General features: G+C 43.2%; 1 pseudogene; it reads left to right on the top strand.

The window, feature by feature from the left end:
* The first annotated feature begins 1,183 nt into the window (after positions 1–1,183).
* Positions 1,184–4,143, top strand: LOC105455301 (annotated as a pseudogene).
* Positions 4,144–15,642: the final 11,499 nt, after the last annotated feature.

The following is a 15,642-nucleotide window of genomic DNA, read 5'->3' as shown; positions in this document are numbered from 1 at the left end:
AGAGAGAGAGAGAGAGAGAGAGAAATCTTGCCCTCTTGATTTCGCGATATACGAGAACGCGTCTACACCGAGAGAGTGTTATTATAAATAGTTCGTGTATAAAGGTATATATGTGTGCGAACATGTGTACGGCAGGCGGGGCGATTTTCAGATCTTTTTTTTTTTATATCCGTAATGCGGGCTATTTGTAAGTGCGGATTCGGATAAGCGCGTCTCTCTTCGGGCTCTCCTTTAATTATTGTAATATAAAAATCGTGCGAAATTGTTGAGCTTTTTTTTAGTTTGTTACGTTGTCTTTACGAGTCATCGCTTTTTCTGTCTCCAAGTCCGTCGATGTGATTTGCATTCGTAATAAGAGAGATACTGCTTTTACGATGGTTATAAATATGTACGTAGTTTCTTTGTAATTATGACGTGCGGTAGATTCTATACATAATTTTTATATGTATGCATATTGAGAAAGAGAGCGAGAGAGAGAGAGAGAGAGTGTGTGCGTGTATCTGTAAAAAAAGTGAGGCCGAAGAGATGATAATAGTAGTATCAACGTTTGTCGATGCAATGCAATTGCAAATAGTGCGTCGCGAAATTTCATAAAGCGAGTAATTAGAATAGTTTGTACGGGAAAGAAAGTGAGAATGAGTGTATTAAGATGACGATATCTACAACGAGATGCGCAGAAAATAAATCAACAAACGACACGCTGTATGGAACTACCTCGGTAATAGTGTCTTCGTTTATTGCTCCTTTAATCGTCCACACGTATCGACAGATGTGAATTTTTTTCTCTTTACTTAGAAATAAAAGTAGGATTTTTTTTTCATTTTATTACGCGGTAGAAATCCCCGTGAGGATTTTTTTCAGATATCTAACTGGCACATACGCAACAGGCATCGACAGTTTTCGACACAATAAAATTGAAAATTTAGTTAATCCTTCTCGCAGATGAAGCTATAAAAAAAAGCTATAAAATGTTACGCTTTATTTAATACCGGATTTTATTTCATGAATTTTTTTTAACTCCGGGACACGAGCTCTATGTTGAAGTATTTAATATATATCGAAAATTTTGAAGAAATTCTCGTTACAATTTTCAGCGGGGAGCGTGCACGTTTAACGCGCTAGTGTTGCAGATTCAGTGGCGATTCAAACGCGATTCTGTTTCATTATCGGCAAAGGAAGTTCTCGAATGGGCTGACCCTGCTGCGTAAACAGGCGGTTCGGAAACACTTTCCTGCATTCCCGGACGTACGAACACGCGGCGCGCGGAGGGATCGGGTGCGACTCGATCTCGCTTTACAAGGAGAGCGAGAGAATCACGGCTTTGTATTTCACGTGCTACCGCGAGTTGCCGACGAGTTCGCGTTCGAAAATGTGCCGATTCCGACGAAATCGGGATGCGCGCATACCGTCGCTCGTCCGCGCGCAACAGTCCGAGTCGCGAAATGTCGCGAGAAACGTCATCGTACGTTTCACTTCTCCTTTGCGCGGCGATAATTCTCAACGGTAAGTCGCACGCTATACATCATTTTTACGTTTGCCGAAGGGATCGCCGGAACGAAGGTATCGCCGATCTTTAACGACATTGGATTACCGCCGCCGCGAAACACGTCAGACGGAGATTACACATTATTTCAAGATCTACGTTACGAATGCGTGTCGCAAGAATAAAAATCGTATAGGCGCTTAAAAGTTAACTACAACTTAACAACGAATAATTAAATTAAATTAATTTTTTGCAGTCTTATATTGAATTGAATTTGCATTGTTTTTCGATCATGATTAAACTATTTTTTTTTGGATCTCTATAAATTCGATCGAAGGATTTATTTCTGGATATTAAAAAGAAACAAAATTATGTATTTGTAACGTTACATTTTTTCACATTTCTGCCAAAAAAAGATTATTCGCTTTATAAAGATTTGAAACGAGAAACAAGCTCTTCGACGTATTTTTTCCTTTTTTTGCAGCGGAATGCGCGAGTAGCATTCCGGATCGCTGCTTGGAGTTCGCCAAGCTCGACGTCGACCAGATCGAGAATTATTTGTCCGAATTAGATCTCACGGAAGTGCCTACCGTAAAGATGATGACCGCCGGATTTAAGTGCCCGATTTCCGCCCTGCCCTTCGGTACGCTGAAGTCGGACTGGGCCAGGCTGCTGTTGCTTCAAGAAGCTCAACCCGACGGGTCGATCATCAAGCTTAAACTCGTACGGCTGATGCGACTATTGATAGTTGCTTATTACCAAATGGAGGAACGTATTGACGTGACGGATTCTGAGGCGAAGGTCGCAAAGTAAGCCGAGCGAAAGGAATTTTTTTTTCTTGATTAAATCCTTGGTAGCGAAGAAGATAAAATCTGATTCTTTGAGAGAGATCGCTCCTCCTCTCCCTTGTTATGATAATTATCTTACGATACTTGACATAATCGAATAGTTACTTTGATGTTTCGAATAATTATATTTCTCCTCCTCTCTTGTCACGAGCGATTACACGCGTCTCGGCGAGACGCATTAAAATAGCGCGTACGTCTCGCTAAATATTTGATTTGCAGAAACGTGACGGAAGTTCCTCGCGAAAACTCTAAATGCGCGAATCGCATGATTCTTTGAAAATGAGCTTTAACAATTCAGCAGTAGCTTATTTGCCGAAGGTAAGTGCAGTTGGAGACACGTTCCCTTGTAATCAAACTCGCTGAGAACTTTAGTCCAGGTACACGTTTCGCGTCTATTTAAGTTAGGATTTAAGCTAAGAGGAACGGGAAGAGAGAGAGGGAGAGAAAAGTCCTGGATGATGAATTTATCGAATCGCTACCATTACGGGGGTTGGTTTAAATCCACGCAAGTTTTACGGCGTACTGTATATATGCAGGCGTTTCAATCGTATCCAATTTTGCCGACAATTTTTTTTTTTTTGTTTTTTTTTTTTACTTTAATCCTTAACGCAAAAAATTCCGCTGCTAATAGCTTCGCGGTACCTCAACTGAAAAGTTGCGATAAACGATAATAAATCATAAACGTGATTATATATTTTTAATAAGAAGAATTAACTTTTTCCCGTTTTTGCAAAACTTAATTCAGCAAAATATGACGAAAATTATTGACACTATATAACTGATTTGATGATTTCACTTCAGGAAATTTCTAGTGGGAGAAACGACGACGACAACCGTGTCGACGGTGAACAGGACGACGAGTCAACCGCATTGTCCAAGCAATGATTCCTTGGGAGCCGAAACTTCGAGTAACAACGCGAGTCGCTATTGCTCGTGCACGGATTCCTTCCCGAAGGGCGTAACGCGACTGACCACCGAAAGTGACCGCTCGGGAATAAAATCGAACGCGACGGCAATCGAACTCGTGACGATGAGGAGCCCGTCGAGTCCCAATGGGACAGCCACTGTCGTTCTGTCCGACGCGACACGTCAGAACGTCACGCCGCCGTCGATCGATCCTGGCGCGACGACCACGGCGTATTATCCGGGCAACGCGCGGAAAAAAGCCGCGTTGAGGATACTCGGTAATTGCCTGAAGCAATCCTTGAAGGACGTCGTGGCCGCGCGACGGCGATCGAACGGCAAGGTGTTCGAGATCGTGAAGGGTAAGGCGAAGACGGGCGAGAGCGCGGCAACGCGAACGGGCAACGAGATCGACGACGATCGCGGGAGAGATCGCACCGCCTTCGGGATACCGCCGCCGACGAACGAATTCTGGCGTTACGTGACGTACCCCACGAGGGCTCCGCTGGCCGTCTTCAAGCCGGCGTATCGAGCGCGCGGATTAAGCGGATTGAGAGCGGGCGGCCCGCGGAAGTCGCGGAAACGCGTGAAATTGAATAACGGCACTACTACGAAAGCTTCAGGCGGTTTTACAGCGTCGACAAGAATGCATAAAGCGTTCAAGCGAGAAGCTTAAAGCGAATGTCCTTCGCGTTATACGATATCACGCGAAACAGTCCGGGGAGCTTATTTCCTCCCGAACTGCGTGTCTCCGCTACTCTCGAACGTTAAAAATTATGCGCTATAAAATATGATGAGAAGTTGGACAACGAATCTCCATTTTTAGATGTATGGATAATTTTGAGAGAGAAAGAAATTTTCAATTGGATGCACGGAAAGAATAATTTTGCTGGATTCAGATCTGAAAATAATTTTTGTTCAATAATCAAAATAATTTTGTGTGAAAGTCAAAATGATTGCTCGAATATCAAAACGTTTTACAGTAATGCTTGTCAGTTTTAATATTCCAACAAAAAATTTTGACGATTTAACAAAAAATTATTTTCAGATCTGTATTCAGTAAAATTTTTAGACCTTTTAACAAAATCATTCTTTCCGTGTGTTTGGAATAAATAATTCTATTATAACACGTCTCCTCCATATGTTTATATACATACATATACCTGCTGAATAAAAAAAAAATAAAAATTATGTAAATATAAATATAAACGAAAGTATAAATATTGTATGTTCTGCAGTTTACGCGTTTTCAGAAAATACCTCAATCGAAGGAAAAGAGTGAGAAGAAAAAAAGAGATGAGTTACGAAAAGAATATGTATAATACGTGTCACATACCAACATTTTTCACAATGTTCTTCCACAAGCTTATCATCCGGCGGAGATCAGGCTCTCTGCCAGACGAACAACCCTCTTGCCGATATCTCGCAAAAAAATCTCAATAAAATTGATCCTCCAATATATCTTCTCTCCGGATATTCCTACACGAGCGACATTTGCGCGAAACGATTCGCCAATTTTTGACGTTTATCTCGCCGTCTGAAAAGGAAGCGGCGTGTTTCGTTTTCTATATTAAAATATATAACCGGTTAGTCTGCGCGATATTATTATTGTATCATACGCGAAGGCGCACGTGCGGCGAAGAATAACACCGTGGCGAGCGAGACGCGGTATTTGATCGAAGTGCATGATTTACCTTGTGTACAAATCGCGAATCGCGCGCCGTTTATTTCGCCGATCTATTTTGCGTGTTTTTCATTCCTGTTGTTTACACGCGCCGCCCGGAGACGCGGCGGAGTGCGGAGAACGAGGAGCATATACGATCCGCGCCACGATGTTTCGGATACAATCTATTTTCGACGTCGCGGAATATTCGCGCGCGCTCTCGCGCGTTGCCACGCGCACGTGTTGCGCGCCCGCGGATGTGCGGATGGAAGAATTCGCGGCTCTGCAAGGATCGAGATTTATACGACTGCGATGGGGATATACGCATATAAAGGCATTATATATGCCCTCGGTTCCGCGCGCGCGCGTTTATGAGTATATCGGGAGCGATTGTACCGCGAGCTTCGCGGCGGCTTGAGTTATGATGACTCGGAGTTCAATAAAAGCCTTTTGCCCGTCCTTTATCGTCGCGATTACGCGATTAGACGCGCGTCGTGCGCCAATTTCCGAGATAGCGCGGCGGGCGCGTCTGCAGGAAAAATGAATCGCGAGAACCGCGCCGCTTTTATCCGCCTAATAAAGCGTAGTAAAAGAACGGCTCCTGGGAAATTTAATTTAACAGCGACTCTTCCGAATTAATATAATAAGCGCAAGCGGAGAACGGGGCTCCGCTTGCGAAAGAGCGAGAGGAAGTGCAACCGCGCGTTACTTTATTAAACAAATGCAAATCAATCGGAGGAACGATAAGGGAGCATCTCAGTCCGAAACTTTCACGAGAACGGAGAAGGGCGTGGGGAAAAGTAAGCTGAGAAACTAATCATGACCTCGAATTCAATCGCGGGATTTCCGTGGAATCATCGGTCGAAATCGCGGCGCCGCGCGCCGCCGCCACCGCGCCGTCAACCACGCGGATTTGCTCACGCGAGCCCCTAATATTAATTTCAATCTACATAAATGTATAATAATAAATTCAATAGCGGCTCCCACGCGGATGTGCACGACGTCGCGTCGTCGGGAATCGGAGATATTACAGCAGTTCGGAAAAATTCTTCTTGCGACGCACGGCTGCACGGGTTTTTTTTCTTTTTTTTTTTCTTGAACGAGAGAGATGAAACTGCGTCCATATTGCGTCATCCGTTAAATTAATCATTTCATCAATAATCGTTACTCTGTTAAATCTATAGTGTCAAAATTAACCTTATATTTAAGTCGTCACTGCTCCTAATAAATAATTATGTTTAACTTAAGCAATGGAATTTAAACCAAAGTTGGGTTAAATTTTAACTGCTTTAAATTATTTAACTCCATTGTTTAAGTTAAAAATATAACTATTTATTAGGAGCAGTGGCGACTTAAATAAGATTAATTTTAACACTACAGATTTAACAGTGTATAACAATGTATGTTCATATATCATCGAAAGATCAATATCAAATTATCAATACATAATACAATTTTTTAAGGCTGAAATAACGATACAGAATCACAGATTTCATGTCTGAATATAATCATTCTTCGCTTTTCAGCTGAATACGAACGCAGTTTTTCTATTAAGTTTCTAATTATAAATCGCGGCTATTGAACTGAAATTTCAAGATATATAAAACTCCGTCATGAGCATTTCGTCTGACACGAGACGCTCGCGAGACGAGATTCTAGTAACGACTGCAAATACGGGCCTTAAAGGCATCGCGATGTGTAGGTAATTGTTACTCCGTCGTAGGGTTGATTATAGTAATTTTCCTTGCTTTACCCAATTTCCCTTGCACCCGCGCCCGCGTCTCTTTATAACTCCGCGCACCCCCGGCATGGAAATTAACTTCGTTTATCGCGTTCGACAAAGACCAACGAGACTGCCGTCGTGAGATAAAAGCAGGGGTAATATTTCAGTTGTTTCGTCGCGTGTTTTACGGTTTCCGTTGCGAGACTCGCGGATTCTTCGCGCCTCGCGAATTTCGCCACAGAATTTCGAGTGCAACCCGCGAGTCGGCATTGACGCAAAACGTCCGTTGCCCGCTATCATTCCCCGTTATCATTTATTTCAGCATCTATTCCAGAAATCATAAAAATACTTCGCAAATTTACTTCGCGAATTTAATTTGAGAAAACGATGAACTGATAATTTTAATGTAACTATTCGATCGCGCGAGATTATTTTTGCGTGCGAAACCACGCTGAAAGCGTGAGTGTCGATATGACCCCTTTTCACGACTCCCTCTCGATCTTCCCGGCCTTCGACATTGGTAACCTTCAACTATTCGAAACACCCCCGGAGTCTCGTTTGCATGCCGGCAGTTGCACGCCGCCATGCCGGAAGGTTGGGATAAAGTTTTGAACCTCCCCGTGTCGGTCCCGGGCGAATATTAGCGTCGTGTCCGGGTACACGTGATATCGTCGTTTCGCAATTCCGCGGACGCCGCCGTGCGAGCCACGGGGTCCAATCTTAGGGGTTTCGGCTGTTTCAATTTTCGACAGTTCCAGTTTTCGAAAGTTTCGTGGTCGAAAGCTGCCGGCGCGCGCTGCCATTCGGCCACAACGGCCGCCGCCGGTAGTGACTGCAGGGAACGCCCGGTATGAATTTCATATTGCGGCAGAGACGCTGCTCGCCCGTCGCCGGGGCCGCGGAAGCGGATCGTTGCGATTGTTGCGAACGCGTGTAACGTCGCCCATTCGGTTTATACTTTGTTTGCGAAACTGTGTACATACTGCGGAACGAATCCAAATAAAAGCTGTGTAGAACAGATAACGGTTTTTTAAATTAAATGACAGCGGTCAATTATGTCTCGCATTAAAATCTCCTAAATTTCTAAAACTTTTTTTTTATAGGTACAAATGTCCTCTTTCTCTAAAAAAATTTTGAGATGATAGAGATGTAAGTGAGGACAGATTTTTATATTATTTTTGAAATCTTGTCTAAAATAAAATATCCTCAAACTAGATTTTATCTGCATTGCATTATAAAACAATTCTTTTTTTGTGTTTCTCCAAAAAGAATTATTATAATAAAATGATATTTAGCTTCGTTTTTTCTGAATTTTGCAAAAATGAGATGTAATAAATTTTTTAGAAGCTTTAAACTGAATATGAGTAACGAATAGCACAAAAATGTAGTTAAAAAGTATTTTTTTGACATTTCGTTGAAAGAATATATCTCGACATAAAAAATCTAAAGTGCATTATTCAAAGATCCCGAAAATATATGCACTATAAAAATTATTTATGACAATCTACATTATGTAGTATTAATATATAATTAGATATATATATTAGATACACGAAAAGAACGATTTTGTTGAAAGGTCTAAAAATTTTGCTAAAAACAGATCTGAAAATAATTTTTTGTTGAATCATTAAAATAATTTATTGGAATGTTAAAACTGATAAGTGTTGCTATAAAACATTTCGATATTCTAGCAATCATTTTGATTTTCACACAAAATTATTTTGATTATCGAACAAAAATTATTTTCAGATCTGAATTCAGCAAAATTGTTCTTTCCATGTATAAATATTAGATATAAATTAGATATATATTAGATATAAATTATATCTTGATTTCGAAATGCCAAAGCTACATGTTTTATTATAATGAAGCGCAAGAGAAGAACGAGTCGGATTCGCGGATTTAGAATGGGAAGCTCGCGATCGATTCGGAATATCGCGGCTCCGTTGGGAGAGCGCACGGCACCGATCGCGGCCGGCTGGCTCATCTTAATCACCAATTCATCACCCGCCATTGCCCCTCGAGGCATTCGCGCGTGAACCTAACCAGATAGACGATACATCGACCGTACCAAACGCGCGCAGAGCTCCGCACAGCCTCCGTGCCGATCTAATAGATCGTCGGTACAGGCCGACGAGAAGAGGCAGTGGTATGGACAATCTCGGCCGTCCGGCCCGGTTACCACGGCCCGGTTAATGCCTGTCTCCCGCCCGGGGAAGACAGGGGTGGGATGCGAGAGAGGACCGAAGGAGAGGGAACGGAAGGGGGGAGGGGGAGGTGCTCGGGTCGGGCGAGAGGGAGCGTGGGTAAAGTTAAGGCTGGTTCGGGGGATGGCTGGAATTGATACGAACGTTCCCGCTGACGTGGACGGCCCGACCCGCAGCTCCGCTCGCCGATAACAACCCTTAAATCATTCCTAACCGGGGGTCACCTCGCCACCCCGTCGTCGACCGTCCCGCCGCGTCATTCTTCGCCCGATGCGTTTTTTCTACTTAGGGAAAATCGGCGATATCAAGAAATTGCTGATTTGCAGCCGGCAACGAACCGCTCGGAATGAATCGCGATTGTCGAGAGGGGAAGGAGACACCCCGAATACACTAAGAGTATTGCAATTTGGAATATGTACCATCAGTTATCGACAACTCTTGAAGTATTGAAAATTATTTTAAATGATTAGATATCATAAATATTTAATTTCTAAAAAGTAAATAAGAAAAAAATAAGAAAATTTTTACTAATTTTAAAGATACATTTACAAAAAATTTTTCTATACTGAGCAAAGAGTAATAATTATTTACAGATTACATATATTTCAATAAAACAATATTTATTACATATTTGAATTAGATACACAGAATTGGTAAAAATTTTTTAATTATAAAAATGTTTTATGTAATGCTGAAATCTAAATAGATTTCACACAAATTACGTTAATAATCCAATAAATAAAGAAAACTTGAATGGAATGTAGCAGAATTGTGAATAATGGTGAACCTTATGTGTATATAATTTTCAACAGACGATTGATAAAGCGTTAATTGCGCAAAAGTAATTACTATTTAGATCGAGAATTGAAATTTAAAGCGCACACGCAGCTTTCGTGGGAGGGAGGGAGGTGTTAAGCAACGCCAGGTAGAAAGGGTTAGCGGAGAACGGAGAGCGCGACCGTTTCGCCCCTTTCCCCAACGCGGGGATGCGTTGGCCCGTGAACTCACCGATAATGCAGAATTATAGTCCACGGCACTGCTGGAACCTCCCTTTTCGAGCCAGCCGTGCGACTACCTACGAAACGCCTATCACCGCGCGTATCGAGGCGTGAGCAGGGGTTGGTTTGCACGCACGTATTACACCTCGGTGATTACGCGTTCCACCATGATCAGCCACCCCATCCCTCCCCCTCTCCCTCACCGTTCGTCCAAGAAAGACCTCGCCGGATTTGCGGGGTACCACCCCCCCCCCCGTGTCCCGTGCAGGAAGCGCCGTAAAGATCCTCCGGATATCTTTATGGTCTTCATTTTTGTGACGCGCCCGATCGGATAGCCTCGACAATGGCGAGAGTCGAGGTACAGCAAACGCGGTAAGAAAAAAAGAATATACGGACAATATATATACAGGATTTGAGATGTACAATAGCCGGTATTAAAAATCGTTAGGAGGTAAAACGATAAACGAATTTCTATCAATAAATTGACGTTTTAATTTGAACCTTTAACGCAGGTAAAAAGTAATAAAACACGTTTAGTTAATACAAATCGTGCAAGTTGAGCAAATGGCAAACAACCGCAGTGTTAATTTATAAACGAAAGTGTAAAAATTAAAGAAAAAAGGAATAAAAAAATGCGCACAGCATAAAAAATTGCGAGATGGGGAACGACGGGTGTTTCTTTTCCCCTCAAATAGGTTTAATTTATAATTACAGTAGTCGTTAGTAACGTAACGGTAACAGCGACATTTCAATTTATAGTTGCAGGACATGTGAACGCGGCTGCAAACGCAATCGTGACGTTGCCGGAATTAAATATAGCGCGCGGGCGCAACGCGAGACTTTCATTGCCGTAAAGCCAATGAAAATTACAATTATCTCGAATTAAAGAGACATACGTTCTAAAAAAGTTTGCGGCCAAAGCGCATAGCAAGTTGAGATTACTTTTTCCCTCTGCAATTATATAGCGACATACCGTAATATGTACAGCGTATTACATTACAAAGTTTTTATATTATGCTACTTTTTCGCTCTCGTGTCGAAAGCAATTAAACGATATGCGTTTGGTCGTCAGAGACTAGTAATACCTTCTTTCTTTTTTGCTAAATAATATAAGTTAATCCGGGTTTTCATAAATCATTATTTGCTGCAACTCTTATAAAACTGGACTTTAATATTTTTCCTTTATCTATTCCATTATTTAATCTTAAGGATCTTAAGGCAATCGATTGAATGCTCTCCCTTCTTCCGCTGTGTTCTTTTCTTCTTCCTCTTTTCACGTAGAAAGAGAACTTCATTTTTCTTATTTGTGACGTTTATATTTGTGACGTGCGCGCACGAGATATCTTGGATGCTTTCCATTTAGCGGCACAAACGTCATTTTGTCTTTTTTTTTTCAACATCTAGTAACAGCAAAGATAGACGTTTGTGTCAACTTGTGTCGCTAAATGGGAAGCACATCTTATCTCTATCTCACTCTTTCTCGCACTGTGAGTTGCGACAGGAATTGGTACAAGGGCGAAGATTCGATGTATAATTCGTGGAATACTTAGGGCCCGCCGTGCCCTAGGGACGAACTAGTAACAGAGATTGATCGAAACCACTGGCCGTTCCCCGGGGGGCTATCGCCCATCGCGTTTTACCCTCGTTTCCAAATCCCTGATATTACTACAGGCTTACGTAATACGCGCTTGAATTTTCATAAAGATCACGGAACGGAATCGCCGTAAGTGAAACTAACGGCAGGACTGTTATACGAACAGTCGTGTTATTTGAATAATTTGAATAGGTCTGAATGTATAAAGTCGAATTGGCGTGTCGGGATTCGAAATAATTCAAATCCGACGATTCGTATTATTTAAATATTCGAAGTATCGTATTTTCTTTTTACAACGCTCTAATAATAAAGAGCCGCGCGATCGAATTATCCGATGACGATCCACGTATAAACAAATTCGCTTCGTAGACTCCAGCTGAATATGCAATCGAGGAATGATCGAATAATCGCGGCATAAATAATATATCGTTTTAGGTTGATAACAATCTCCATAATCATGTCGAGCCACCCTGTTCTACCTGCTCAGCCCTACCCCTTATCTAATCTTATCTACGGATTGACGACAATTGATTGCACCGTGGGGACCATTTTATATGGGTTAATACAGGGCGCGCGGATGTCTTTACCCGTAATCTGTTTAGCTATACATACTCTATATCCTCGCGCCCTAAATTTTCCCGTTGTTTCTCAGTGTTTTCATTTCACCCCGGGTATGTGGATTCAATACGATTTATCATTTTGTTTGCTATAAAAAGTTTATTATCATCGTGTTTTAATCTGTCTTTTAAATACTGCACGAAACATAAAAAAAACGCCTCAAGAATTTAATTCGATCATTAACTTCGAAACCAAGGTAAGCTGTGCAATGTTTTTTTAGAACGTCATCATGCCGTCTATCCATCGGTCCGACTCAAATTCGCGGGCGATTGATTGCACCGCGTGCGTGTGAAATCAATGGTGAAGACACGCTCGAACGGTCCATCGAACGGCGGCAGCAGATCTCCACGAAGCGACGTAGGTACGCGTCAACGGTTACGTGTAGTTGAAGACCGTTATTAAAATTCAGCCCGTCAGATTAAACGGCGCTTTCGCTAATATGTATCGTGAATATGTATGCCTATATAGGTAATTTTTTACGAGAAGATATAATGAATGAATACAATAGCCGCTTATTAACGACCGCGCGGCCGGAATTCTACCGTCGTGCGGAATACACGCGATTGGCGAGAGTTTTTAGATCGGGCAGCTGCAGAAATTTTTAGATTAGTAACGTAATAGCGGGAGAAATACGCAATCCGGGTAGAGACGTCGGAGTTTTTTTTTTATTACTGTACGTTAAATCAGGATGAGGATATGTCGTTCGGTGGTATGCGCAGAAAACGCCGGGCAGTAAACCCGCCGCGTATTACACGGTAAAGGGTTCGGGTAAAACCGGAGGAGTCGAACGTGTGGAAAACCTATAGAATCTTTTTGCCGGAGAGCGCTGCTCGTTAAGCTCTCTTGAAAACGGATAAAAATTACGGATCCGCGGATCTCTAAATTTCTCCCGGCCGGCGCGGCGGCGGCGGCGGCAAAAAGCAGTAGCGCGCCGGAGCCGATTTACGCTCCCGCCGCATTCGTAACATCACGCGGTATTATCCGACTTCCATGTAATTCGTTAACAAACGGCTTTCGACTGCGTTGAGACGGCAGATCGTCATTGCTCTAAAAAAGAAAAAATTCTGACCGCAACTAGCTACGATCGCAGATAAACGGACTCGCGGATAATTGTCGAGTGACAATCGTCGACCGAAGATTTCCAATTATGAGCGTTTTTCGCGACGGTCGAGACCAGTCGGGTATGCAACGGGGAAAGGGGAGGGGGCGACGATTCGGTTCGCGAGAGAGAAAAGGGGATGGGTTTGGGCTGGACGTGGACGTGGTAGATGGTGGTTTTGAGAGGGTATGGGCCCGGGCGTTAGAGACAATAGTAGGCGGACAAAAGCGTGATATACGGCGACCCCCGGAGCAGCGGTATTAAAATCATATTTTTAAGCTCTCCGTCCCGCGGGGCAGTGCCGTGGGGTGTCCTTTCTCCCCCTGCCGGGCCCGGTCGGCTGGCCGACCGCCTCTTTTAACCGCCGACCCCTGTGTCTCGCAATCCACCGCTGGACCGCGAAATGGCGGAGGACGGGCGAATGTCTTTGCGGCGCGCCCGGTGCGTCCGTCGCCGCCACCGGATTTAATTGGACTCGCCGGTAATTAACGCGCCCACCGTCGACTAAGACGGACTGTATTGATTTACTTCCAATATCATCCCCCTCAGCGACTAAAGGGCTCTCCGGTCATTCGAAGGGAAAATTGATCCTTCCTCATCGGCGGTTCACATTAATATATTACTAAGGCAGGTGCTACTAAATAATATGTAGAATGCACGCAAATTAAGTTTTGCGGGTTTTTTTAATTTTAACTTTTATATTTTATGGCGCAATTTTATGTAGAAGCTGAACGCTTCGGCGTACTAATTTTACATCGATTTCAACGAAATTCCTTGAACTCGTCGGCAAGAGGAATTACATAGTACGCGTCGACAGTTTCTGTCCGCAATGTTTTTCATAAATCTGCAGTCGTCGCGTCGAGCAGGAAAAAAAAAGATAATAATTCGATGCTCTTGGAACGCTTATGCCCGCGCGTATGCTGTATCCCGGGTGCACTTCATTAAAACTTTTAAATTTTGCCTCGTTCTCATCGTTTCGCAGTGTAACTCGCGAAACGGGAGAGTTTCGCGTCGCGCCGGCATGAATTTGCCGGTCCCTTGAACGTCGTTACGTCAGCCGCGCGAACCTCGTGTAGTGCTTCTCAACATAGTTTCTCATGTAAGTGTCTCGTTCTATATACGTATTTCTTTCGTTTATAACACGCGTAACCGTGAAACTCGTGCATTTTCGCGCAAACTGTCGCAGTCACGCGACTATTCCATCGATTTGCCATCGGAAGAAGCGCAAAGATCTAATCGGTGATTTAACTGCACCCTGTAATCACTAATTATAAAACAGAGTATATTCTCGATTTTTTTGTAATTGTTATAAAGACTTTAAAGCTTTACAAATAAGAGGAAGCTTACCCTTCTTTCATTATTGGGACATATTTTTTCGCACTGCCTTTCGCGTTTCGTATATAAAACATGGACTTATCTATCGCTTGACTATCGCGATCGATATTAACTGTTTTCTTAATTGGGACAAATTGGGCGGGGTTATCGCTTGATATTGACGGTCTGTGACAGTTTAAAGATGGCCGGGTCGAGGTGTTATTTCACTTGTGTTAATCTCCTGAAGATCTAAGGGCCGCCCGACGGCGTTATTAGGCCCGGGCTGACACGAGGGTCGGACGTCTAATCGACCTAGGAATAATGTGTCGCGTTTGCCAGGAACTTGGTCCCTCGGCTGAGCTTGGCTTCGAGGGATATTCTAATCCGCTCCTGAGAGCTCCCACCCGCTTCTCCGCAGAACCTCCGACCGGGAAGAGGGAAGCCGAGAGAGAGAGAGGTGCCGTATGTGCCGCCCGAGCCCGCCGTCCTCCGCTTATTCGTCGCGAAGCTCGCTCGCGAGGATAGACGACGTATAGAACGGGGGAGGACGGCGGGCTGAAAGAGGGGGAGGAAAACGATAATTCGGCTCACTCGGTGGTTGAGCTCCGAGAACGGGAGGACTCCGAGTCCTCGCTCGGGGTGAGCAACTGCGGGCCATTTTCTACCTACTCCCCCTTTCCTCTCCTCTCTTGATATCGTTGTTAGACGGCGACTACCGAAATTCCGCGCTAATCTCGATTTACGACACCGCGGCAAATCATATGTGCCTCCGGCGGTTCTCTCTCTTTCTCTTCCTCTTTCTCTCTCCTATGCGCGCGCGCGTCTTCGCGTTATTAGCCGGTTATCAAGCCGCCGTGTTTCTGAACCATCGGCTGAACCTATATATTGATTGCGCGTATCCTACAGGCGTGGTAAACGGCTTGACATTTCGAAAGAACACTTTTTGGAGATATCTTTAAAAGACATTTATCCCAAACATATTTGTAGGCAGAAAATTCTAAAAACGTTGAACATGATCCAATTTATGTTTCTCTGAATAATCGCTGAATAATAGATAGGCAGTAATAGCTTCTCTAATCTTTAAAATAACTTTTTGAAAATCTTAAATTACACGAGCAATAAATCTTTCCCATTTTTTTAAATATTTCAATACTGTTAAAATCAACTCTGACCTGAACGATCTATAAATGTG

Source organism: Wasmannia auropunctata, unplaced genomic scaffold (assembly GCF_000956235.1).
Source record: "Wasmannia auropunctata unplaced genomic scaffold, wasmannia.A_1.0 LD335903.1, whole genome shotgun sequence".
NCBI lineage: Eukaryota > Metazoa > Arthropoda > Insecta > Hymenoptera > Formicidae > Wasmannia > Wasmannia auropunctata.
The sequence above is the reverse complement of the archived record's forward strand: the minus strand, read 5'-3'. Positions and strand labels throughout refer to the sequence as shown.